Source organism: Cupressus sempervirens, chromosome 9, assembly GCF_028749045.1.
Source record: "Cupressus sempervirens isolate cs-2001-9-10 chromosome 9, ASM2874904v1, whole genome shotgun sequence".
NCBI classification, from domain to species: domain Eukaryota; kingdom Viridiplantae; phylum Streptophyta; class Pinopsida; order Cupressales; family Cupressaceae; genus Cupressus; species Cupressus sempervirens.
This window is the reverse complement of record NC_143126.1, coordinates 142,959,090-142,986,101: the sequence shown is the minus strand read 5'-3', so window position 1 is coordinate 142,986,101 and position 27,012 is coordinate 142,959,090.

Below are 27,012 nucleotides of genomic sequence, written 5' to 3'. Positions count from 1 at the left end.
GAGCTGCAAAATATAGAGAATCTTCATTTAGATTTTGAGAACTGTCAATAGGAAGAAAATGAAGAAATATTTGATGAAAATACACACGAAGGTTCAAATTTTGAAAAAGATAATATGCAAACAAGGAAAGAACCAATATTGGCAAAGTATGTAAGAAGACATCATCCTCCAGATCAAATTGTTGGAAACAAAGAGGTAGGACCAATGAAAAGGAATAGACTTAGAAGTGAGACATGTTTTCTTAGAAAAATGGAACCGAAAATAGTAAGTGAAGCCATAAAAGATGGTGACTAGTACAATGCTATGAAAGAAGAAATATAACAAATTGAAAAGAACAAGACATGGACCTTAGTCTTAAGACTAGCTGACAAGAATGTAATTGGAACCAAGTGGTGTTTAGAAACAAGTTGGATGAGAATGGTGAAATCACAAGGAACAAGGCAAGACTAGTCTGTAAAGGGTATGCACAAGAAGAAGAACTAGACTATGGAGAAACTTTTGCTCTAGTTGCTAGAATGGAAGGAGTTAGGACCTTACTGGCATATGAAGCCTTTAAAGGATTTAAAGTCTACCAAATGGATGTTAAGTCTGCATTTTTGAATGGTACACTTGAAGAGGAAGTCTACATAGAGCAACTAGAAGGATTTGTTGATGAAAATAACAAAAATAAGGTATGCAAAATGCATAAGGCTCTATATGGATTAAAGCAAGCCCCTAGAGCATAGTATGAGAGACTTCACAAGTATCTAGTGCAAATAGGATTTGAAAGAACTGATGATAACAACAACATCTGCATCAAATTAGAAGAAGGTAAGGATATCCTTGTATCTAAAATCTTTGTGGATGAGATAGTTTTTGGAGGAAAGGAAGTGCTTTGCAAAAGTTTTTCTGACAAAATGAAAGATGAGTTTGAAATGTCTATGTTTGGAGAAATCAAGTTCTTTGTTGGATTGCAAGTACATCAACTAAAGCATGGTATATTCATAACACAATCAAAGTACATCACAGAGATACTCAGGATGTTTGGATTGGAAGACTCCAAACCGGTCAGTACACCATTGACAATAGGACATAAGCTATCCAAAAATGATGAATTGGCTGAAGTCAATCAAACAATGTATAGATTCATGATTGAAAAACTACAATATGTTGTACATAGAAGACCAAACATAGCGCTAGTAGTTAGAATAGTGGCTAGATTCTCTACTAATCCTAAAGAAAATCATCTCACAATAGTAAAAAGGATAATGAGGTATCTCAAAGGAACTGATGATTTTGGCCTATATTACAAAAAGAATGAAAAGTTTGAGCTCAATGCATACATAGACGTAGATTGTGGAGGCAACATTGATGATAGGAAAAGCATAAGTGTAGGAGCACTATTCTTAGGAAGAAGGCTAGTTACTTGGACTAGCAAGAAACAAACATGCACATCTCAATCCACTGTAGAAGTAGAATATGTGGCAGCAGCAGTCACTTGCACAAACATTGTATGGCTTAAACATCTATTGAAAGGAATGAAAGAAGAGGTAACCAAACTTGTGATACTGTATTGTGATAATACAAGTGCTATAAACATATCCAAGAATCTAGTAATGCATGCAAAAACTAAGCATATTGCAATCAAGTATCACTATGTAAGAGAATTGGTGGAAGACAAACAAGTGAAGATGGAGTACATTCACACAAAGGAACAAACTGCAGATATCTTCACCAAACCATTGCCTAAGGATACTTATGAATATCTTAGAGGCAAGTTGGGGGTAATGTCCCTAACTAAGGTAGTCTAAAGAAACAAAGAAGTTGCCCTGCATCAATAGGAGTAGATCATTGAAATATCAAAAGAATGATGTAGATGATGACAACAGGAACAAAAATTCCAGATTAGTGACAAGCATGGTGATAGAGGGAGAAAAATTGAAGATGCAAAGCTTATATTTAGCATGTTGAAGATGCTACATCTTTGGCATTTATGTCAAAGAGGGAGATTTATGAGAAACTGATCAATGAAAGTTAAAGATATGGAGATGTATGAGATCAGTACTAAGGATGCAACAGTCAAGAGGGAGAAGCAGAACAAAAGGATTCAGTTTGTATCAGCAAAAGAGGGAGACAAAGAGGAAGATATGTAATGACAACAAGTTTTCTATTTGGTATCTAATTTTGGTGGTAACTAAGTTGATCAGCTTAATCAATTGATCAGTTTGGTTTACCATCAATGCCAAAGAGGGAGATTGTTGGAAATGATTGAAAGGATCATGAATGAAGAATAATGGTACTGGTAAAGAATGTTTTCAATCATTGTTTTGTCATTGATGTCAAACTTGATACTGGTAGGAATGACAATTGCTTAAGTGATCCAAGTACTATCAATTGGTTGATTGACAAGGAGGAGGCAATTAATAAGATGTAACTAGAGCACCTAGAGAAAGGTTGAAGTTATTATGTTGTAAAGAAGTATAAGGATCAGCTAAGCCATTGATGAAATAGTGTATTGATGGCATACTCTAAGACATAGAGAATGGACACACTAAGACACATCAAAGATGTAAGATTTAACTAAGTCATTTGTAAATCCTAAATAAGTTCATTTAAGAGAGCCAAGCAAGCTACTTAGAGTCGAGCAAATTCATAGTTGAAGCTGAGCAAGTTCAACTTCAGTGTGTGCCAAACAATCCTTCAGGTGCTGAGTAACACAAGAATGTTCAGGTGCTGAGTAACTCAGGAAAAGACTTCAGGTACTGAGCATCAGAAAAAAAAGGTAATGGATGCCAAGAAAATTTCTTCAAGTACTGAGCATCAATAAATGTAGTAGAAGCTAAGTAACATAGAAGGAGCTGAGCATTAGTAAACCAATAATGCTGAGTTGCTTCATTATTTGTTAAGTCAAAATATTTTCCAGATTAGTAATGATAAGTTTGTTACATTGAATTTTGTGATTTAGTTGGATGATAATGATGATGAGTAGATGTTACAGAATTTTATGTAAACCATGCAAACCAATTCAAGGCGAATGCTAGTGGACTTATCATGAAGTTTCTAGAAGAAGTAATTTGGAGGGAAAATAATATCATTTTCTCAGATCAAATCTAGATTTGAGTGGGAAATGAAGAATAGAACTTCTTTATAAGGAGTTATAGGTTAGAGATCAAGCATGTGTAAGAGGGAGTTGGTCATAAGTGTGGTCATGCAAAAAAGCCAAGAGAAGGCTAGTGTGAAGTGTCAAGAAGAGGACATAGTGAGGAGTAAGTAAAGAGCATCAAGAATCTGAGTTGATCAAGTGACCATAGAGTGCATTGGCATAATGAGTAGAAGAACTCAAGGAGATAGGTCTTGAATGGTGAACAAGCTGTTAGTACTGCAAGGGAGAAAGGCCAAGAAAAGAAAGGAACATAAGAGTGATCTAAAATCTGCAAGGTTAGGGTTGCAATCTTTATCAGGTCAAAACCTTTCTAATACTTTCTTACCATTGTATTAGACATTGAAATCCTGCATTGCTAGGTTAGCTTAACAGCTAGGTGGATAAGCCTTAGGAAAAGGATAGAAGATCCCTAAGAGAAGGATAAGAGATCCTTAGGAGAAGGATAAAGAGATCCTTAGGAGAAGGATAGGAGATCCTTAGAGAGGGATAAAAGATTCTTTTGAGAAGGGGACTATAAATCCCATGGACTTGGGTGACCCTAATAGTTCTATGTAAATCCTTTAATAGGGTAGCATTCTAAGTTGAATGTTCTTAAGTCCTCTAATAAGGCACACTCCTAACAGGGTGTAGAAATCTTTTAACAGGGTCACATCTGACAGTGTATAAAGCCTTTAATAGGGCAGGCCTTTAACAGGGCAAACCATCATAAGTATTTGAAATCAATTGCACAGTTATTTTGTGGGTGTCATCCCCACCCCAGTTTTACCTTCTTATTCTTGGAGGGTTTTTGGGTTACCAAAATCCTTTGTGTTATGTGGTGATTTATGATTACTTTTTATGATTATTTAATGTTTAATTGCATGCATGCTAAGAAAGTAAAAAGGATAGTACTTCTGATTCCCCTCTATTTTATTAGAAAGTTTGATTGGACATTATTGGACCTTGAATAACTGATTCACCCCCCCTTTAAGTTATTCTAAATAATTCTAATAGTATCATGAGTCAGATGATGAAGTTGTTATTTCAGATGATTATCCTAAGAAGTAGATTGGAGAAGTTGAACAAATATTGGATCACAGAGTTGGCAAGAGCACAAGAGGAAAAGATTACTATGAATATTTGGTGAAGTGGAAGAATAGACCTATTGAAGATGCTTCATGGATTTTTCAATTTGAGTTGGATTCAGCTTAGGTTGTGACATCTCAATGATTCAGGAGAATCATTTCATTCAACCTCAGTTCTCTGATACAGAAGCATCCTGAGTTTCCTTTCTATCCTACTCATTTTTGTTCATTCTACAAGTTGGTGTCAAGTTACTATAAAACTTAGTTGGTGCCAAGTTATTATAGTAATTCCTTCATGTGTCGGGTTACTATAGAAATTCCTTCATGTGTTGAGTTACCTAGTGTATGCCAAGTGACTCTTCATGTGTCAAGTTACCCAGTGTATGTTGAATGATCCTTCATGTGTCGAGTTTTCCTATTTATGTCAAGTGTTAGCATTTGGATGTGATTTCAGCGAGTTGAATTGTAGGATTTATTTTGATCACAATATTTATGTTAAGATCTTTTCTTGGGATGTATCCAAACCATTGTTGAGTTGGCCTTCCTCTTATGTAATATTCTAGAATGATCTATAAGCCATTTTGGCAAGTATATATAGAGTGTTTAGGCTTAGAGTTAGAACATAAGTTTTTGAAGAGGATTGTAGAGTAGAACTAGAAATTGTGAATTTTCTATTAGATCTTTAAATGTGAATGTATTTGTAATTAGCCATAACCCAAAAGGCCTTACAACTGGACATGTATGAAGATATTTTGATGAATCAATAAAAGTATTTCAATCTTCTTCCTCCTTTAGTTTCTATTCTTTGTGTTTGTTTCTATTGTGTTAACTCTTGTAGGGTAGTTTGGATAGTTGGGTGAGCCTTTGGCCCTAGTTCTTACCCCTTTACCTACATCAAAGGTACATGGATGAATATTAAATGGCAAGAAGAAGTAAAGAAGGGAGAAATTTCATTAATTAAAGGTAAGGAATACAATTATAGAGCCCAAGGCTACTCCATATAAATATCACAAAATAGGGCAAAACCCTTTACTGAGTATTTACATCTGCCTTTTATAGAGTTTAGGAATAACTCAGAAACTTCTAACCTAGGGCAAACCACAACTACTACCATCAAAGTTATAGAGAACAAACATGTAGATCTGAAGAATATTTGATCTTGGAACATATTCAAATGTGAGAAAATCCAATATTTTGTACAAAACAAATCCCTAAGAAGATAGAAACAATGCCATTAAGTTGCTCTTAACAAAGTAGATGGATAAAATTGGGGTGGTGGAGAGATCTCCTTCATTTTTTCTAGCCTTGCAATAACTCTGAAGTGGTTAAAATAGATCATGAAGGTTGGATCATGCAAGAAACCCTATCTTCGTTTATTTCTAGCTTACAAATCAGCAAGGTCAATAGGTCAACTAAGTCATGCAACCGAGATGAGCCACATGTACTAATAGTCTTTTATCTTTCCACCACCTTGCAAGGTCTTCACAAGTTTGACTACCCCATTGGCCACCTAATCATGTCACCTTCTTAACTTGACCATCAAGTAATCATGGAACCATGACCTAATCATGACATGACTATAGTGTTATTTCCTTAACTGGGCCTTTTGGGACACGTGGCCATTTGGCACTTGCCCAAATTTCCTAATTTTTGAGAAAGTCCATAATGTAGGCAAGTGATGATCGATGATCACCAAAGACCCTAGTGATTACTATTCTTGCTCTTAAAATTTTTGGGCCCACTAAACACTCAACATCCACCTCCATTGACATGTAAACCCTTGTCTAATTAGGACAAAGCAATTGACACATATTTTCCACCTGACAACTACTTGGCATTCCTTTTCAATCCTATAAGCCCACACGAAAGAATGAACCCGCATGTCCACATGTCAAAAGCTAACTTTTTTACATTGTTCAAAGTCCTTGTAACTTCATAAAGTAGGGAAGCACCAATTGTAGATCTTCTTTCATTTGATGATGAAAACAAAAACTGGCCCACTGAGTGCAGTCAACACCTTGACCAATGAAATGTGCCCAAACTACCAATATGTGCCAACGTCCTTTGACAACTACTCGATTGTTCTAAAAGGTTTACCATAGTGGCAATGATAAGAAAGGGTTTGAAAAATCCATATGGTAGTAAGGCACTTTCTTGTATTCCTAAAAAACCTTACATCTTGATAAAGTGGGAAAGTGCATTTAGTTGATCCTAGGAGATTTGATGGTGAATAGAAACATGTAGGGCTGAAAATAAACTTAGGAAAACACAAAAATATTATAAGGTTTTTATTTGGTTTATTTTCTTGTTTCCATGACATTTTTTAATATTAAAAGTGGGATATGACTGTTTCATATTTGAATTCAAATATGGCAATTTTGGTAGGAAGGAAAATTTGGCAAACAATTCTAGTGACTCAAGGGGGATGCAAGTCTACTATGCATAAGACTTGTGGCCTAAAGTATCCATTGGGCTATAAAGTCATAGAAAATGGATTCTATGTATTATAAAACCCTAAAAATACCTCTATGATAATAAAACATTGAAAATCCTACCTTTGACTATAAAACAAGATTTATGCAACTTCAAAGCTTCAAAAAAATCTCCATCTCTAGTGGAAACAGTATGTGCTTGTGCACTTCTTAGAAAATAGGAAATAAATGAAGGTAGAACTAATCTAACTATGTACATGAAACAATAAGGAAAATAAGTCAAACAAATCCATTGACTAGCTTGTTGAAATAACTCCCTTTCATTCTAACTTTGGAATGTTTGACATGTCCAAACATCATCCCTCCACCGTCGAGTGGCTAACTATAATACCATATTCCACCAAGATCAAATGAAAAAGGTGGCTCATATTTATACTCATACCTATCCTCTTGATAATTAGAACTCTTCTTTGCATCCTTCCATACAAAAATTTCCTCATCAAAGCCTTGATAGAACCATGAATCATCTAGTTTCTTTGCTCATTCTTGATGCTTAAACCATCCAAATGGTGATAATTTGGGTAGGATCTCCTCAAGTTTAGTGTGAATCAAATTTGGGATGACAATTTTTAGCTCATACACATCATACACCCATGATTTAGCATCATTTTCATGACCAAAAAGACTACAATGACCCTTCTCCCTATCAAAGATAGTGCAATTCATATTTGAAGGGTCAACCATCTAGGGCTCTACATGCCTATTATTTAATGTATCTACAAGGATAAAGGTTTGTGTGACATTCCTATCTTTGAAAAAGATCTAGGACCAATCAGAAGCAATACGTTTGCCACTAATCTTGGCAGTGAAATCTCTAGATAAGAAAATGGCAAAGTGTGTAGGGAGATGTATAACAACTATATCTTACAACATAGTATAGCTAGGACATGTATGTAGGATCATCTCCAAATCTTTGAATATTCCTATAGTCCTACAAGAAATATCATCTAGCTAAATAATCTCATTAGTCATAGGCTCATAATTTATGCCTAGTTGAGCAATTCTTTTAGGCATGACTAAGGTGCAAGCACTAGAGCCTATCATGAAATTATGAACTATTTTATCTCCTATTACTAAAGAGATATAAAAAGGAGGTGGATTTACTTCCTTGTAGGTCTATGTATGGGTTATTGATCTTGAAGATTCACCTTGTGCTGATATAGAAATAGTCTTAGGCTCTTCCCTCCTCTTGCAATTATGTCCCTTACTCTAGTCTTGAACTAGTGTGGTTCCCCCTCCTACTATCCATGAGTCTATAACATGCATGGTTGCATTGTAATTATTTCTTTGACCTCTATTACCAAAATCATCTTTACCAAAAATTTCATAAGAAGCATTTTTTTGCACTTGAGCTTGATATCCAACAATAGACTGATTCGCATTGCATTATTATCTTGAAGTTGTTGGCATATCTTGTATAGTTAAGGCCTAAGGAAATGAACCTTCATTATTAGATGGACAACCATAACTGTATCCTTATTCTTACTAAGATAGATCATTCTAATGAACAATTTCCCTTGATTGGTTTGGAGCTATATAAGGCATAACATTGAAATATTTATTTTGTGCCCTTAGGGCCAATCCTTGATGTGTTGATACATATGACTATAAGGATTGAGGGGGCCTAAAAATTTGGGATTTTTGTCCTTTGAGGGTTGTAACCTCATTTCCAAGGTTTTGAATCAATGATTCTTGCTAACCAATAGATTTCTTAAGAGATTGTGTTTCTAAACTTTCATCTTGGAATCCCTTACCCATGTTAGAACTATAGTCTTGGAGTCTTTTATCTATACTCTACATCAATATGTGTAACATGAACTCAATCTTATCTATCTCATTGGAGGGTGTAGAGGCTAGAGCAAAGGCCTAACTTATAGACATGGTAGGGATGGGGGATATAGTAGGTTGATGATTAGGCATATCAAGGAAGAAGGGGCATTGGAGGCTTTGAAGCCAATTTTCCTCTCTCTATATCAAATTTTTTTTTCCCTTATTGCTATTTAATAAGAATCAGGTAAGGTGTCTCCTTCTATGGATTGCAGAGTGGTAGTAATATCATTGTTGAAGGTTTTGAGATAATACAAGAAAGCATTACCAGGAGAAGACTTAATTACAGTGGGTATTCTATCCCATGTCTTCTGCAATCTGTAGTTAAAATTAGTAATGTATTCATGGGGGCTCTTTTGGTAGTTGTTAATTGTTCCAAAAGTGGTAAGTGATCACTTTTATCCTCAAAATGTTTACATAGTCCTACTCCTAACCCATCCCACTCAGCTATAGAGTTATGAGATAAACCTCTATACTATTGTAATGCTTTTCCTTTCAAGGATGAGGCTAGAAGTCTAACTGCAACATCATCCTTAGATATTCCATGTAAATTAAAAATATTTGCAACCTCTTGAATATGTTCTAAAGGGGAAATAGAAGTTTCACTTGTAAACTCAGGTATACCTTTAAGAGCTAATATTGGTATTTCATTTCTCTGGGCTAACAAAAGGGGACTTCCACCATTAGAGGTGGAAAAAGCATGAGCCCTAGGTTGTGTCATATAGGCAAGTGATCTATTGATATGAGCTGATGGAAACCTAGGTTGATATCTAACAATAAGAGGAGTGGAAATTGATCTTGTAGGTATATGTATTTCCTCTATACTCCTAACTAGTGATAGAGAAAATCTAGTCTTTCCTCTTCTAGGATTTGGAAATAAAAGCTCTTGATACTAAAAATAACTTCTAGTAGATGCCCTTGTTTCAGCTTTAGGCATGAGTCACAATAGCTTTGGTATAGAACCAAATATGAAGGGTGTAGAGTCGCTAAGTTATTTGTAGAAATGAGCCTCTTGAAGGCCTAGAATATTGAGAGCAACATTGTTTCCTCAACATCAACTTAAAATTCTTCTCTTTTGACACCAGTGGACTTGAAATCTTCTTGAATATTATCCCATTGGGCATGCCAAAAACTATTGTCACAAAAGTTTCCACCCTTGTCTAAAGTTTTTACATAAGGACAACCTTGTGAAACATGGAAAAAAACCTCCAAGGTATGGGAATTGAACTCTGAGGTTGAGTCTCTAGAGGAGGCCAACTTCCTTAAAATTAGGGTGCACCTAACTACACTTAGAGAGGAAAAGGGAGAAGGAATGCATGAAAGAAAATCTACCTAATCTAACCTAAGTGGTGATGCACCTAGATTGAATGGTTTCAACACTGCTCTTATATGCACAACACATAAAAAGAAAAGTCTAGATACATAGATCTTGGCTTTACTTTATTTTCAAAGAACTCACATATAGGTTTACAATTGGTCAAGTGATTAAAGGAAAGACATCTTCACAATACAAAAATCATCAATAACTTGGACACAATAGAAACACCTTAAAACAAGAAAGAAACATTTAGAACAAGGCAAGGTACATGCACCAATACTAAATGACAAGAAGAGGTAAAGAAGGGAACAATTTCATTAATAAAAGGAAAGGAATATAATTACAAAGCCCAAGGCTACTACAAGTAAACATCACAGAACAAGGAAGAACCATTTACAAGTATTTACAAATACTTTTTATAGAGTTCAAACATAACTTAGAAACTTCTACCCTAAGGCAAAGCACAACTACTACCATCAAAGTTGTAGAGATTATTCATGCAGATTTGGAGAAAATCTGATCTTGGCATAGATTTAGATGTGAAAAGATCCAATATTTTTCACAAAATAGAGCCTTAAGAAGATAGAAATGATGCCATTAAATCACTCTTGGCAAGGTAGATTGATAAAACTAGGGTGGTGGAGAGATGTCCTACATTTCTTCTAGCCCAACAATAACTTTGGAGTGGTTGAAATTGATTATGAAGATCAGATCATGCAAGAAACCCTATCTTCCTTTATTTTTGGCTTATGAATTAGAAAGGTCAACAAGTCAACTAATTTCTACAACCAAGATGAACCACATGGGCCAATAGTATTTTATTCTTTTACCACCCCACAAGGTCTTCATAAGTTTGACTACCTCATTGGCCAACTAACCACACCACTTTCTTAACTTGACCGCTGACTACTCATGTAACTATGACATAATTGTGACATGACTATAGTGTTATTTCCTTAATTGGGCCTACTAGGACACATGTCCATTTGGAACTTTCCTACATTGCCTAATTTCTAAGAAAGTCCATAATGCAGGTAAGCGATGATCATCAATCACCGAAGACCCTAGTTATTACTGTGCTTGCTCTTAAAATTTTTGGGCCCACTCAACACTCAACATCGACCTCTACAGACACATAAACCCTTCAACAATTAGGACAAAGCAACTGACATATATTTTCCACTTGGTAACTACATGGTATTCCTTTTCAACCATGGCGGCCCACATGAAAGAATGGACCCACATGTCCACATTTTGAAATCTCACTTTCCCACATTGTTTAAAATCCTTGCAACTTCACATAGTGGGTGAGAACCAACCATAGTTCTTTTTGTATCCAATGATGAAATCAAAAAGTGTCCCACTGACTATAGTCAACACCTTAACCAAAGAAATGCACCCAAACTACCAATGTGTGCCAATGTACTCTAACAACTGCCTAGTTGTTATAACAAGTTTACCTTTGTGACTTTGATAGGAAAGGGTCCATAAAATACACATGGTGATATGGTGCTTGCTCGCATTCCTAAAAAACCTTGCATCTTGATAAAGAGGGAAAGCACCCACCATTGATCTTGGGAGATCTGATGGTGAGCGTTAACATGTGGGCCCTAAAAATAAACTTAGGAAAACATAGAAATATTATAAGGTTTTTATTGGATTTATTTTTGTATTTCCTTGGCATTATTTAATATTAAGGGTGGGATGTGACCATTTAATATTTGAATTTGAATATGGAAATTTTAGTGGGAAGGAAAATTTGGCTAATAGAAGTCAGTGGCTCAACAAGATTTAGATGAGAAGACCAAGTTAGATGACTTGAGTCAATATAAGGTGGTAAGCCATAATCCCTCTTGTGACATTTGAGTGATAATATTATTACAAATGTAGATTTGTCTAAGTTCACACATGTTTATTTTTATAAGCTAGGGAATATAGATAAGAATAAGGTTGAAGAAGCCATATATGATATGATGGCTACATTTAAATCTACTCCACTTGAGTTTATCGACTCCTGACCTAAAAGTGTAGACGACTGAGTTGAAGAAAAGTGGCAATTTAGTTTGACCATTAAGAAGAAAATTAGAGAGGCTTACCCACTTTGGAAAAGGAGAAGATAGAAATATCCGTGAACAAATACAAGGGGAGATTTTCCCCCAAGTATAGAGCTTTTAAGATTTTGAGGAATAATATAGAAGAAGAGATAACTCAAAAGAGATTACTTTGGAAGGACATTTATGGTCTATCCACCAAGGCCAAAGAAAAGAAAGAAGATAAAGAGAAAAAAGAACCTAAGAAAAATGAGAAAGAAAAGGATGATGTCTCAACCAAAGAAGATGATGTGGAAGGGACTCAGGGAACTACAAAAAATGGCACAACTAAAGATGAGCAACACGATGTTCAAGATGAATAAGTGGCAAGTGTTAGTCCTATTAGAAATTTATTCAGTGCTCCCCTTGGGATTCATGACAAGGGCTTAACCACCTCCTATGTATTATAAGTTGAGCGGTTACATCAAGAATTGATAGATTGGTCTTTAGGTTCAATGACTACCCCACTCTAACAATTGGTGTTAGAGCTTGGTCACAGGTTCAAATTCTTAGACCCTCAGATAACACTCAAGGGGAGATTGTTAAAAATTTATTCATCACTCTCCTTTGGATTTGTGACAAGGTCTTAACCTCTTCCTATTTACTATAAGTTGAGTGGTTGTATTGGGCATTGATAGATCAATCTTTTAGTGCAACAACAACCCAAGTTTAACAAGTCCACCACATGTAAAGCATGTAAGTCAATAGGAATTTGTTGTTATCAATGATGTTGATTATTCATCACAAACCATTAATCCTTTAACTAAGGAAAATTTGATGAAAATTCCTAAGGACTCCATAAATCCTATACTGGTGAGAGTGCATGAGATTAAGAAGTAAGAAATTGTATATGTAGAGTAGAAACCACAATAAATAACAAATGTGACCCCTCAATCTACATAACTAAAAAGGAAAGATACACAAGATCTTTAAGGAGATCAAAGTAAAAACCTGCTATAGATAGTTACTACAACTTATACACCATCTATAATGCTCATCATTTTATTTCAAATGAAAGAGGTAGAGGCACAACAAACAAAAACATCATTGCCTAGTCTAAATAGTTTAGGTTTTCCAACATTACACACTATTGAGGAAGAAGGAACTAAAGTAAAAAAAGGTCAGCAAGAAATTCCTATACCAAACGCACAATTATAAGGTGAATCTCAAATGGAGGATAACAACATTGAAGAGTGAGGGTTGGCTACTAAACTAGATGAGCATATAACAATACAAACACTGGGAACATTGCCAATGTCTACATCTCCTGTTAGTAGTCAAAATATTCAAAGGCTAAGTATACATGGAACCCCACTACATATATCAAGGCTAAGCTCTATCTCACCATCTATTGTTAATAGTACATCATTTGGTGATGTAAGTCTTGATGAAGTGATTGAGCTACCTAAGTTTGATCTTAATACAATCACTATAGAAGAGATGTGTATACTACAAGATTCTCTACAAAGAAATAAGAAATGATACATTTGGAGGAGGAAACACAAGAGAAAGAAAGTGTTACATGATATTAAAGACATTCTATAATGCATTTAGCCTCCCAAAACTAGATGACCAAGCCTATCATAGAGCAACTTGTCACCATTGTGGACAAGATCAACGATGATGACCTCAAATCCAATGTCAAATTACTTAAATGGTTTGAAAGGAAGTTTCATGCAAAGGTACTATTATAAATAGATAATACTAAGAGGGGGGTGGGAATTTTTAGAAATAGATAACACTGAGATTGGGGGTTGGTTGGGGGGGTGAATCAATATTCTACAAAATTTTCCTACAACTGAATATTGTTTCTTACTTTATAACTTTCATGTAAAAGTAAACCAAAAATGCTAAAAAATAAATATAACCATGGAAATAGATAACTCATAACACCATTATTTGTTAACTAGGGAAATCCTGGCCAAGGGAAAATGCTGGTGGGGATGATAGCCACTAGATGATTCACAAAATAATAGGATCCTATTAAGGATATTGACCTTGTTAGGAGTTTAAGAAATACATATAGTGTCTTGAGTCCCTTTTAGGAGACTAGGCCTTATTAGAAGCCTCAACCCTATTAGGAGTTGGTAGAATAAATACAATGTATGCAAGAAGAGCCCACTACCCTAACATAAAATAATACAATTCAATTCTTCACAAGATAGGCATACATACAATACTTGGTTTCCTGATGTAACTCACACTTACTCTAATCAAACATTAGATCTTGCATCACATAAGACTTGCATAATAGTTTGCATCACAACTACAACATCTCACAACTTCAATTACTTCACATATTTCACACTAATTACACAATATATGATCTTTACTTATACCTTGGACATTCAAAAAACTTTTCTCAATCGACCTTCATGTGCTCACACACTTGACATAATATAATATAAATTATGGATTAATATCCTCAAAGTCAGCTCATCATTATCTATTAATTATTTTGTAACCAAAATAATTCCTCAAGCCATACAATTTTGTTTACTGATATGCTCTATCGTGCTTTGTTAAATACCTGTACAAGTATTTTAATCATATCTTGCACCATATAGTCCATACACATCTACACACTTAACCACATTATCATGACAATGTCACAAATCTTTCCTTAATTGTGCATAAGTTGACTCTTAATGAGTCATCTGTATGCTTAAGATTTATTCTCTATACTATTGCAAAACTATCTAATACTTAGAAAATTTTCCATCTCTAAATGCATTAATGAAATACTAAATATATGTTTCCATAATGACAACCATCAAGACATCTATCTAACCATATTCACAATAGATACTAGGAAAGATATCAGGTGGCATTGCACTTAGAAAAGTTGACTTAGCAACTAAAATGGAAAGTGTCAAGACAATGTTAGAGAATATCTTCTTTCTATACACCAAATTGTGCAATGTGGAGAATTTCACACAAGAGACGCATGGGGATTTTGACCAATTGCAAGGAGAGCTACAACACACAAGTGCAACTTTAAAGTTATCTCCTAGTCAAAGTTAAGTGCATTTCCATAAACTACTAACCACTCAAGGTAGGCTTGCTAAGCTATGAGCACATGATGCTAATATTTGGTCTACCTTGATTAGTATCTAATCCATGTTGATTCCACACATATAAGTGTTGCATAAAGAACTAGCCTATGTAGAGATATTGATGAAGAAAGATTTAAATATTTCAACTCATCATGGTTTAGTTGACCTTTCTACCTAGCAAGATATTCATTATCAATCACTAGAGGCAGCTTACAACAATTGGGATGCAATATTGAAGTTAATCATGGAGTTACATAAGCCATTTTTGGAGAAACACACATTAAGTGTACAACTAAAATGACATAAGACTCAAAAAAGGGGGACTATGAAATTTGTGAAAATTTTTTGTCAAGGCAAATATCTACTCTATAGGAGTTTAGGAGGAGTAGATTCAAAAATATAAACGAAGTATTTACTCAAGGGGTGTAATGGAGTAATAAAGTATGGCAAATTAGTCATCAATTTTGTAGGATTTTGAAGTTTTGAAATTTTGTATATGCACAGAGTAACATTATGTATATATTATCTGATTTTTGCATAAATAAGAATATATATGCCATAAAAAAGTATTTTTCCCACTTATGTCAAAGGGGGAGATTCTTAGTCTTTGATTGATTTTGACAAGGTAGTGACAAAACACTTAGTCATTCTCTAGAAAGTATTATAGTACAAGCCAAGTGATCAAATTGATTTGAGCAATCAACATGAGCTGAGTGATCAAAGAATGATGTACATAAGTTTCCAAAAAATATATGCCAAGCAATATACCTAGTTAGTGCTAGGAATTAGTACATGCTAAATAGATTGTATTAATTCATGCATCAGCTAGTCTATACATGCCAAGTGATTCAAGAGTCAAGTAAATAGTGAGTGGCAAGTTATTTAGAAGCTGAGTTACAACATAATTACCACAATGAATGTCAAGCATTAGAATATTTGGATGTCAATTGAACAATTTTTGACATAGTTGTTTTTAATGACATAAACTTCTATGTAAACCATTTTTGGTCTGACATAATATGATTGTATTAAAATTCTAAGAGCTAAGTATGGAGGTATATTGTGAATCCCTATGTAGTGCATGCAAACAATCAATTGAAGGGCTGAATTAAGTAGTAATATGGATCAACCACAATGGTTTATTCTTACCTTACCCATTTCACCTATGTTTATTTAACAAGACAAACCTAAAGAGTTTGTATGTGTGAAAGGAGACAATTATTAAGTGTAGAGAGAGAATTCATGGTGGATATGGAGGCTATGATAGTGATTTGAACGAAAAAATTATTTATAGAGAATAGAGAAAGGCAGAGAGAGGACATAAGAGAAATATATGATCAAAAGGATCAAAGGCTTAGCTGTTGGAAATAATCAAGACTAGCTAGGTTACTAAGAGGAGAGGGGTGAATCAGTAACCTCAAAACTTATAACAATTTCAACACTAATTAATATACTCCAATTATCATCAATAGATCTAATCTACTACATGCATGAGAAACTGAAAGCACAAAACACTTTTAACACAATATTTGGTGACCCTGAAACCTTCCAAATAGAAAGTAAAACTAGGGTGGGAATGATACCCTCAAAACTTCAATATTGTAGTATAAAGTTGGCCTATTAAGGCTTACAATGATCACTTCTAATGATCTGCCTTGTTAGAAGCAATTAGGATTGCTAGATCCACCTTGTTAGAGGTTTTACAAACATACAATGAAGTATGCACTCGGTAAAGAGATTTAAAGAAAAGACTGTTAACTCTACCTTGTTAAAGGATTTGAAGCTGATTCACCTATTAGGATGAAACAATAGATTTGACTTACAACTGATTTGGCCTTGCTATGCACTTTGCTTTGCTGCTGATTCACATTCACATGCTTATCATTTCATTCAAATTCACTCTTCTCAAAGCATTACTTACTTTGGGTATTATATAATACATTACATATAGACCAACCCAATTCACATAATTACAAGGTTGACCAATACACAAGTAAACACCAATATTACTAAGTCAGTCCAAATGTAGAAACTTGAGTTCTGAAAGCTAACTTGGTGACTTTTAGATACACGATGTCCACTGCATTACTCAACATCATCATGCATTTGGCAAAAGTAGAGGCTCAGTCCATTCTAATCACTTCAATGTAGTTTCAAACTCAGTGTACACTGGAGACTTGGTAGATACTGTGTCACTCGGTAGAAACTGAATTCCATGTTTACTATGCTTGCACTCAGTAAACACTAATCATCCCATCACTTGGTTAACACTTGTTTCACATCATACAAACTAATGAGTTGGTAGACACTACAAAGCTTGATAACCACTAAACTGCTCAACGAACACTAAACTACTTGGTCTAAACTACTAGACTTCATACTACTTGAATTCACTTGGTAACCACTGGAATGCTTAGTATGAACTGTGAAACTTGGTAACCACTAAATTTCTCAGAAAACACTAGAGATTGATCGAAGAGCTCAGTAAGCATAAAAAATCTAAATAAGTGTTGTCACTAATAACAAACATGACTTAATGCCAACAATCTCCCCCTTTGGCATTAGTCAAAAAAGCACTTATCAGCCAAAAATTATGTCAACAGTTATGTTGATTTTGATTTTTGATTTTTCAAAATTTGTCTTCATAATTTTGCTATATATACATTTGCATATATATCCCCCATACAATGTACATATCATATCAGGCATAATATCATACTGAGTGTATATACAAATATCTATCCTCCTTATATACATGTCTCTCTCCACAAATATCTCTTTTTCTTATATAAATGTCTCTCTCCCCCTTTTTGACAATAATGCCAAAGATTTATTCAGAACATATTTATATAGATACACCAAAATGTGAGAGAAACTAATAATGTACCTTAAGAATAAGAGTTAAGGTCCTATCCTAGTTTTCTTGCAAAATTTTGCAGGTTTGAAGTGCAACTTGGACTTCTGCAAAGAATTCAATCATATGATCTACAATTGAAAAATTATTGTCATGGATCAATGTTTTAGAATAAGCAATATGCTTCTACATTGTATCCATGATAGGAAGGATAATGTTCAGGATGTCTATAAGTGTTGATTGGATCCTTGCTTCCTCTCTTAATAACTCTTCCTACATATCTGATAGGAATCTAGTGTGCAAAGCTTGAATTGGGGTCAAGCTGCAACTTTTGTGCACTAACCTTTAGTTCCTCATCAATTTTATTCAATTTTCCCTTAATTTCTTTTGTATGCTCGATAACATCATATAACTTAGCAAAAAGAGATGTTACATTTGTGTAGGAGGATTCAAGATTTTCCAAAATTGTAGAGAGCTCTACCTGATGGATAGCTATCTGCTGAGCAATGTGCTTAAGCACTTTATTGTCAAACTTCTTCTCTACTTTCTCTATTAGCTTATCTTGGCTAGTGGAATACTCATTGAATTTATTAAGTACTTATTCTAGATGTAACAAAATGTGTTGAGAAGAATCAACATCAACACCTATAGCCTCTCTTAAAATGTTCTTAGCACTCTCTATAATTCTGAATTTCCTATCTCTTTCATCTCATAGTTGCTTCTATTTAGCCTTTTGTTCAAGAAGCTAACTGACTAATCTCATCTATTCTATAGTAGCATTATCAAAATCCAACTTGGGTATCTCAATACCTTATCCATATCTATATCATCTTCAATTTCCTTTCCACTCATTAGAAGTCTTAGTGGTATCTTTGGTTCAACTTTTGACATTAATGCCTTAGATTTTGAAATAGAAACAATAGTGGAAATAGTAGGGCTTGCAGTAAAAACTTGTATAGTTCCTACTAATGGAATGCTAACTGGAGTACTTAAAGAATCAAAAACTGATGTACTTCCCAAAATTGATGTATTTATAGGTGGAATACTAATAGAAGTATTTACAATTAGAGATCTTATTGGAGTATGGACACCTAAAGTAGCCAAAATTATAGAATATGAAACTATACTTATTACTGATGAACTAGACTCAAGCACTAAAGAAGTAGAAGGCTACAACTTGGTAGATGAAGTGGTAGACACTTCCATTAGTGATATAATGAGCTGAGAGGGATTGAAGAGTGATTGGAAATTTGATGTGTCTATTGTGGTCACAATCACACTTGTTGAAGCTATCTCCATGCTTGATGATGTTGCCATTTTTACTAGAGAGTGAGGAAGGGAGGCTATGACTCCCATAGCCATCTTAACTAGATCACTTTCTTCTTCTTCTTCTTGGCTGTCTTCCTCTTTATCTTCTTCATCATCCTTCATCAATTCCTCATAATCTTCAACATCAATGGTGACACAAGGAGTATTGTCTTCTTCATTTTCTTCATCCTTGTCGCTGTCATCATCATCATCTTTGATCTCAACTAGATTCTCACTAGGTTTATGTAGATCATAAATATTTTTCCACATAGATGTAGCATCCTTCACTACATGCTCTATGTCTTTTACCAAAATTAAAAAAGTATAAAATTTGAAGGTCATTTTATCTTCATTTTTCTTCATGGCTTCCTTTACCTCAGCATTGGTAAAGGTTAGTAACAACTGTCTCAAAGATTGTTCATATATGTCCTTTGCTAATTTCATGGCTAATTCCCATCTTGGCTTTAATCTTACTAATAGCTCATTGAAAATCTAAGGTGCTATCTGATTAGGGGAATATTTCCATTTTCCCATCTTTGTCAGTACCAACTCATCAATCTACATCTTCTCAACATTTGTTCTAGTTTCAAACTTTAATGCTTTGAAATTTGTTATACTAGCATCCTCTTCCATTTTCTTTATTCTTTACTAGAATGTGGGAGGGGGCTTATTAAACACAACTTCACTACCACCTTTCTTCTTGGATCTTCTAGTGAATACAACTATGGAGGTCTTGGGTGGCTTGGTGATAATCACCTTGCCTTTCTTCTTTGCAGGCTCTTCCTCCATTTCTAATTCCTCTTCTTTCTTAGATTCTTCTTCATCTTCACCTTTTCCCTCGGTAAGCATAAGAGGGGCACTTGTTGTTTTCAACTTTGATATTCTCCTCTTACCTTTATTCACTACCTGTGGAAGCTTAATCTCAAGTTCTATTCTTGCTTTGGCTTCATCATATATTCCAAAGATAGGTGCCTTTGAATCTATAGGATCATTCACCAGGGCTTCAATTATTTCCTTTGTCTCATCAAAATTAACCTCATATGGAAGAGGTTTTATGCACACTATTCTACACCTTACTACCTAGATGTACACTCTATCACTATCAACCATAAAAAATACATCATCCTTATAGTCTTCAACCAATTTTTGTGGTATCCTAAACCTGTTGTTCATATTTTCCTTAAAAGCTTCAAAATAATTGTCCATGATACTATCAAAATTCTCACCCATTTCAGCTATAAACTCATTTATATGATATAACAGGAGTGTGTCTTTTCTCCATACCACTGTTCCTTTAGAGGGGAAAAACTTTTGAACATAAAAGAAAAAACATGTCAATAGAGAACTAAATTTGCATGGATTATTCTTTGAAGTCCTGATACTTTCCATATTCTTGTTTATCTATTTCAAAATCAAATATGCTAGGTCATATTCCAAAGTCTTCTTAATAATCTCATAAGCTAGGTCAGTTTCCTCACACAACACACTATTGAGTTGACTTGAGTTATAAATCTTATGAGCTATGATGTGAATGCCAAATTTTAGTTCTACATCAGATACATTGCTAATTTTCATTCCTCTACCATCCTACTTAGCTAGGGTTTTCTTCTTAAGCTCATCCTGACCTATGGTTTTTGTGACTTTAGCCTTGGTAAGCATAGGGAGACAAATAATGCAATGAATCATTTTCTTTATAATTAAGACAAGCTGCTCTAACCATAATTGACCATTATGAACTTGGCTCAAGATATACCTAATCCATTTGATTTGAAAATTTCATGGTAGGTGAGGAATATGGGTTAAGCCTTTCTCTTCTAGGTGTTTATGCTTGGGCTTAAGAGTTCCATCCACACAGAGTTCACCTAAGGCACTATCCATTTTGAGGGTTCCTATCTCCTATACAACACATTTAAAATGATTTTGAATGTCATTGATAATAAGTACCTTTTTTTGAATTTGCAATTGAGCTCCATTCAGGTCAAGGGATTCTGCAATTGATGGCACCAATTTGAAATTTAGAGTGTTCCACTCAACACCTTGCACCAACATTTTAGATCCTTTCTTTGCCTTGTTGATGGTGCTTCTAGATGCCATGATCACTCGGTAAACTTGAGAAAATTCTTTGAAAACCTTTGCTGCAAATTCTACTCAAGATCATTGGTATGCTTTGCAAATCACTCTACTCTAAATTCATGGTGGAAATGAAGTCCAATTCCTACCTTTTGATAAAAATTTCCCATTAATGCTCAGTATGATGAGAGCCATAATGACATAGTGCATGATAGCCTGCCATCCACTATCTATGCAGATTGCTTGGTAAAAGCTTGTAACTTGGCAACCAAACAAAACTTTGTTACTCCTGACTTCACTCGGTATGACCTTACTTTACTCAGTGATTATTGATGTTGAAGTTTTGTGATCCCTCTATATCTGGAATACTGATTTGGATCTTTTGCTTCCTTCCAATTGGAACTATTTAAGATGTCACCTTGAAAATAGAGTTCCAGTTTTTCCTTAAGAACTTAATTGGAAATGGTGGAGTCACCCACTTCTTGAGTGACTTGACTACCATCGCTTGAACTGGCATACTCAATAGATTTAAGAATCCACTATTGTCTCATCTACTTCTTGATGTTATCAACTTTTTCTTTCTTTTCATCTTCAAATCTACCTATATTCATGCAATTCTTAGTTATATGACCAAGTTTAGTACATGTGTAACATCTTATGGTAGTATCATTTCTTCTCAAGTGATGTCTAGCATAGTTTATGCCAATGTGTACATATTCTCCATAGTAATGACATCTACACCAAGTATTGTTGTCCCAATCAAATATTACCTTTACAAATTGTTCATCTAGATTGAATGGTTTAGATCTACATTCAGATGCCTTGTGACCTTGTTTCTTGCATTTGTGACACTTGCCTTCAAATTTTGGTTTCTTCTTGCATTCATTAGCTTTATGACCATGCTAACTACAATTATAGCATTTTCCATTGAATTTTTCCTTTCCATTACTCCAACATTTTTTTGATGTATGACCTATCTTACCATAGTAATTGCAAGTAGGTCTTTGCTTCCTTTGAGCACCTTGTTTGGAGGATTCACCTTCTTTGTATCCAAGTCCTGCTTTGCCTTTTTGCCTGTAAAGATTATGCTCATTTTGTTGATTCATTTGTTCCATATTTGCTTGGGATTTCATTATTCTTTCATTGAGTTTCTTCTCAGACTTTAGATCAACTTTCAATTCTTTCATTGATTTTCTTTTCAATGTTTAAGTCATTCCTTAACCTTTCATTTTCAAATCTTAGACTCATAATTTCTTCATTTGCATTGGAGAGTTGATTGATAAGACTTTCTTACTGAATGGATTGATTTTGATTTTCATTGTTCCGTACCTCCAAGTCTTCTTTTGCCTTATTTCTCTATTTTGAGATTTCACACAATCTTATTGACTAGATTTCTTGCTCTCTTTTCAATTTCCTTACTTCTTCTTTAGGGAGCCATTATTTTTTAGGAGTTCTTTGATTGCATCATTTGCTTCATCTGAACTACTTGAGGGGAAAAAGTCTTCAATCTTCTCTTCAACATACTAGTGGTCATTCATCTATTTTGTAAGTTCCTTCCTTCTTTTTAGGGATTGGGAAAGATGCTCTTTTTCTTCCTTGAGTTGAGCTATGGCCATCTGCAAATCTAGCTTCTCATTATCAATAGCTTTTTCAAGTTTGAATATCTCCATTATCCTTGATTTTTACTCAAGATGACAAACTTTATCCTAAGAACCGCAATGCTCTGATACCAATTGTTGGAAATAATCAAGACTAGCTAGGTTATTGAGAGGGGAGGGGTGAACCAGTAACCTCAAAAAATTTAACAATTTGAGCACTAATTAATATACTCCAATTATCATCAATAGATCTAATCTACTACATGCATGAGAAATTGAAAGCACAAAACACTTTGAACACAATATTTGGTGACACAAAAACCTTCCAAATAGAAAGTGAAACTAGGGTGGGGATGATACCCACAAAACTTTAATAGTATAGTATAAAGTTGGCCTATTAAGGCTTACAATGATCACTTCTGATGATCTACCCTATTAGGAGCAATTAGGACTACTAGATCCACCTTGTAAGAGGTTTTACAAACATACAATGAAGTATGCACTCAATAAAGAGATTTAAAGAAAAGACTATTAAGTCTACCTTGTTAAAGGATTTGAAGCTAATTCACCTATTAGGATAAAATGGTGCATTTGGCTTAAAAATTATTTGCTAATTAAGATCTTTGAAGTATTGATCACCTCTTGTTTAGATGTAACTTGACAACTCCTGATTTGACCTTGCTATGCACTTTGCTATGCTACTGATTCACGTTTGCATGCTTATAATTTCATTTGCATTCACTCTTATCAAAACACTACTTACTTTGGGTATGATATAATACATTACATATATACCAATGCAATTCACATAATTACAAGGTTAGCCAAGACACAAGTAAACACCAATATTACTGAGTTGGCCCAAATGTAGAAACTCGAGTTCTGAAAGCTGACTTGGTGACTTTCTAATACATGGCGTCCACTACATTACTCAAAATCATCATGCATTTGGTAGAAGTAGATGCTTGGTCCATACTAATCATTTCAATGTAGTTTCAAACTTGGTTTACATTGGAGACTTAGTAGATACTATTTCACTTGGTAGAAACTGAATTCCACATTTACCATGCTTGCACTCGGTAAACACTAATCATCCTATCACTTGGTTAACACTTGATTCACATCACAAGAACTAATTAATCAATAACTATGAAGCTCAGTAACTACTAAACTGCTTGGAAAACATTAAACTACTCAGTCTAAACTGCTGGACTTCATACTACTTGAATTCACTTGGTAACCACTACAATGCTCGGTATGAACTGTGAAACTTGGTAACCACTGAATTAATCGAAAAACACTGGAGACTGATTGAAAAGCTCAGTAACCATACAAAATATGAATATGTGTTGTCACTAATAACAAAAATGACTTAATGCCAATATTATCAACAAAGAGAAGATCTGACATCTAGTAATAGTGTGCTAACCAAAGGATCATGGTGATGAATCATTTTAACTGGTCATATGGAGAAAATCTCATAACAATGTAGCCTTAATAGGATTTTGTAAATCTCTTAACCAATTTCTTTCTTTATTGTAAGTTTAAATCCTCTCACAAGGTGAGACCTAACAATGTTTGGAAGCCTTTAATATGGTGTTGGCCTAGTTTTTCACATTTAAAAAAAAAAACTTCTGATACATCTCTAGTGGAAAATCTAGTTCCCCTCAAAAATTAATTTTTTGTGTTTTTAAATCATTGTTGACCCCAGAAAAATCCCTAATTTTATGTTGTTATTCCAATGTTAAGTCTTGCCCTAGAAAACCATTGAGTTAGGTTTACATGGTATGCTTTTTAAAAAAGTGCATGGGAAAAAAAATTTGAACACCCCGCTTTTATTTTCTTGGGTACTTTTTAAATTTGTTTGCATTACCTAACATTTCCCCAAGTTTCCATAATTTTTTTAACCCAATCTTTTATTTTAATATTATATAGGTCTGTGTATTATGTCTAAAAATCAACTAAGTCATGATGACCCTTGATCTTCCTTAAGATTAAGGGTTGTTTCTTTGTCACCAATGAGAGTTGCAAGGTCCTTACTCTTGGCACCATAGTGACAAGTTGACACATGTTTGTGGGATCTAGTCAAAAGCACAAGGTTTTAAAAGCAAGTTCCATTCTTTGAATCAAATAGTAAATCAATGAGCCTTGCTTTATTGCCAAACAAATTTTCTTGCTCTTTATTCATAGTGACATAGGGAGAACTTAACATGCAGTCATGTGGCAAGACTAACACTTGCAAAAAGTTTTGCAGGTTCTAGGTCATCAAAGAGTTTCCAAATGTCAAATTTTCATTTGCCACAAGTGATATACTTGATAGAGATGAGATGTTGGTCCACACTGTTAGATCATTTCAAGATCGATGGTGGTTGCTTGTTTCCAAAGGAAGTTACAAGGTTTTTACCCTTAGTAGCATAGAAACATGAAGACACTTATTTGGTGGGCTCATCTTGGTTATAATATGATTGCCATGTTTTCCATTGTTAGATGCAAGATTAATCAATGGTTGCCACTTTCTCACCAACAAGAGTTGCAAGGTCTTTACTCTTGGTGAAATATTGAGAGATTGACATGTATCATGGTGGTCCATCTTCAAAGGAGTTCTATAGTATCATCCTTGATCATTTGATGTATAAGAGATCAAGGGTTGTCATTATGTGGCTAAGGGAAATAATTCAACCTTTATCCATAATGACGTAGCAAGAGTTTGACATGTGTCTAGTTACATAAATGAATACTATGTGAGATTCTAGTGAGGAGGAAAAGGGTAGACATGATAAATTTCAATTGGATAGACCACCAACTAGGAAGGTTGAAGCTAAGTCAAAGTGTATTTTATTTCTTAATTGTTAGATTCTTCTAAATTGATGATCCATTTTCAAACTCAAAGTGGAATGCCACTCTATTTTTCTCTGCAACCCATTTATGGGAATTAAATATTCTAGTGTGAACTAATACAAGGACTATAGTGTAGAGGGTCAAGAATTTCATCCTACAAACAAATTTTCTAAAGTCTTGGAGCCTAGACATGTTGAAAAACCTAGTTTTTCACCTGGTTGATTCATAAAATTTTCTATATCACGATTCATTGTAGTGTTTAGAGAAGAAGAAAAAAGGTCAAGTAAGTATCTCTGTCTATATATAATTAAAATAATTTTGGTGTCTACTCATTGTTGTTTCAATATGCTACCAAAGAAGAGTTTTTCTAGCAAGGTTGAATATGCTAGTAGAAACATTCATAATGAGTTCTTAGAGAATTAAGTGAATATACTCATTAGTGGAATTACAATAGGAAAGCTAAACAGTGAGAGAAGGGGGTTGGGAGGTGGGGAGGTGTTAATTAGTGCTTCAAACTTTAACCCTTAAAACATTCACCACACATCAATCTCACATATTCAATAAGTAAACTAGAATACTATGTAATGCATATACGTCTAAAGTATGTAAATAATTAAGCATTCACACATATATGACACAAGATATGATTACCTAAAAACCCTCCAATGAGAAAAAACAATGGTGTGGATGAAATCCACAAATCTTCACTACTATAGTAATAAAGTGTATCTAATGAAGGTTACAATGTTTGATCATGAAACATGATCTACCCTATGAAAGGTCTACCTTGTTAAAGGCTTACAAAGACAATTAGGTCTCACCTTGTTAAAGGATTTCAACACCATGTTAGAAGTGTTCCTAGTCAAAAAAATTTAACTCACAATTAAGTAAGCACCTTGTTAGAGGATTTCAATACGGCCTAATAGGACTACTTTGTTAGGAGACTTAATTGATTCACTAGTTAGAATGTCTTAGCAATGATCCTATGATTGACACTCTTTTGCTTCATGGCATATCACCTCTATTCTGTTGTGTATTTGATCTTTCTTGATCAAATGTCTCTTTGATATTCACTTTTTTTATTTCTTTTATTCTTCCTTAACTGATTCTGTAATTTAGTTCAGATCATAATGCCTTTGTCACCATGAATGTCCTAGTTTGTCTTCCTAAGAAGACCTAGGTGACTTAGGGTTAGGTATGAATCAACAGCTATGATTCATCCATATTGCCACTTAAACCTTCCCTTTACCTAATTGGGTTCATGTAATACATAGGGATTGCCACTTAAGCTTCATCCTTATCACCAAAATATCATACTTCAATCCTTAAGTTGCCCCAAAAATGGTTTACATAGT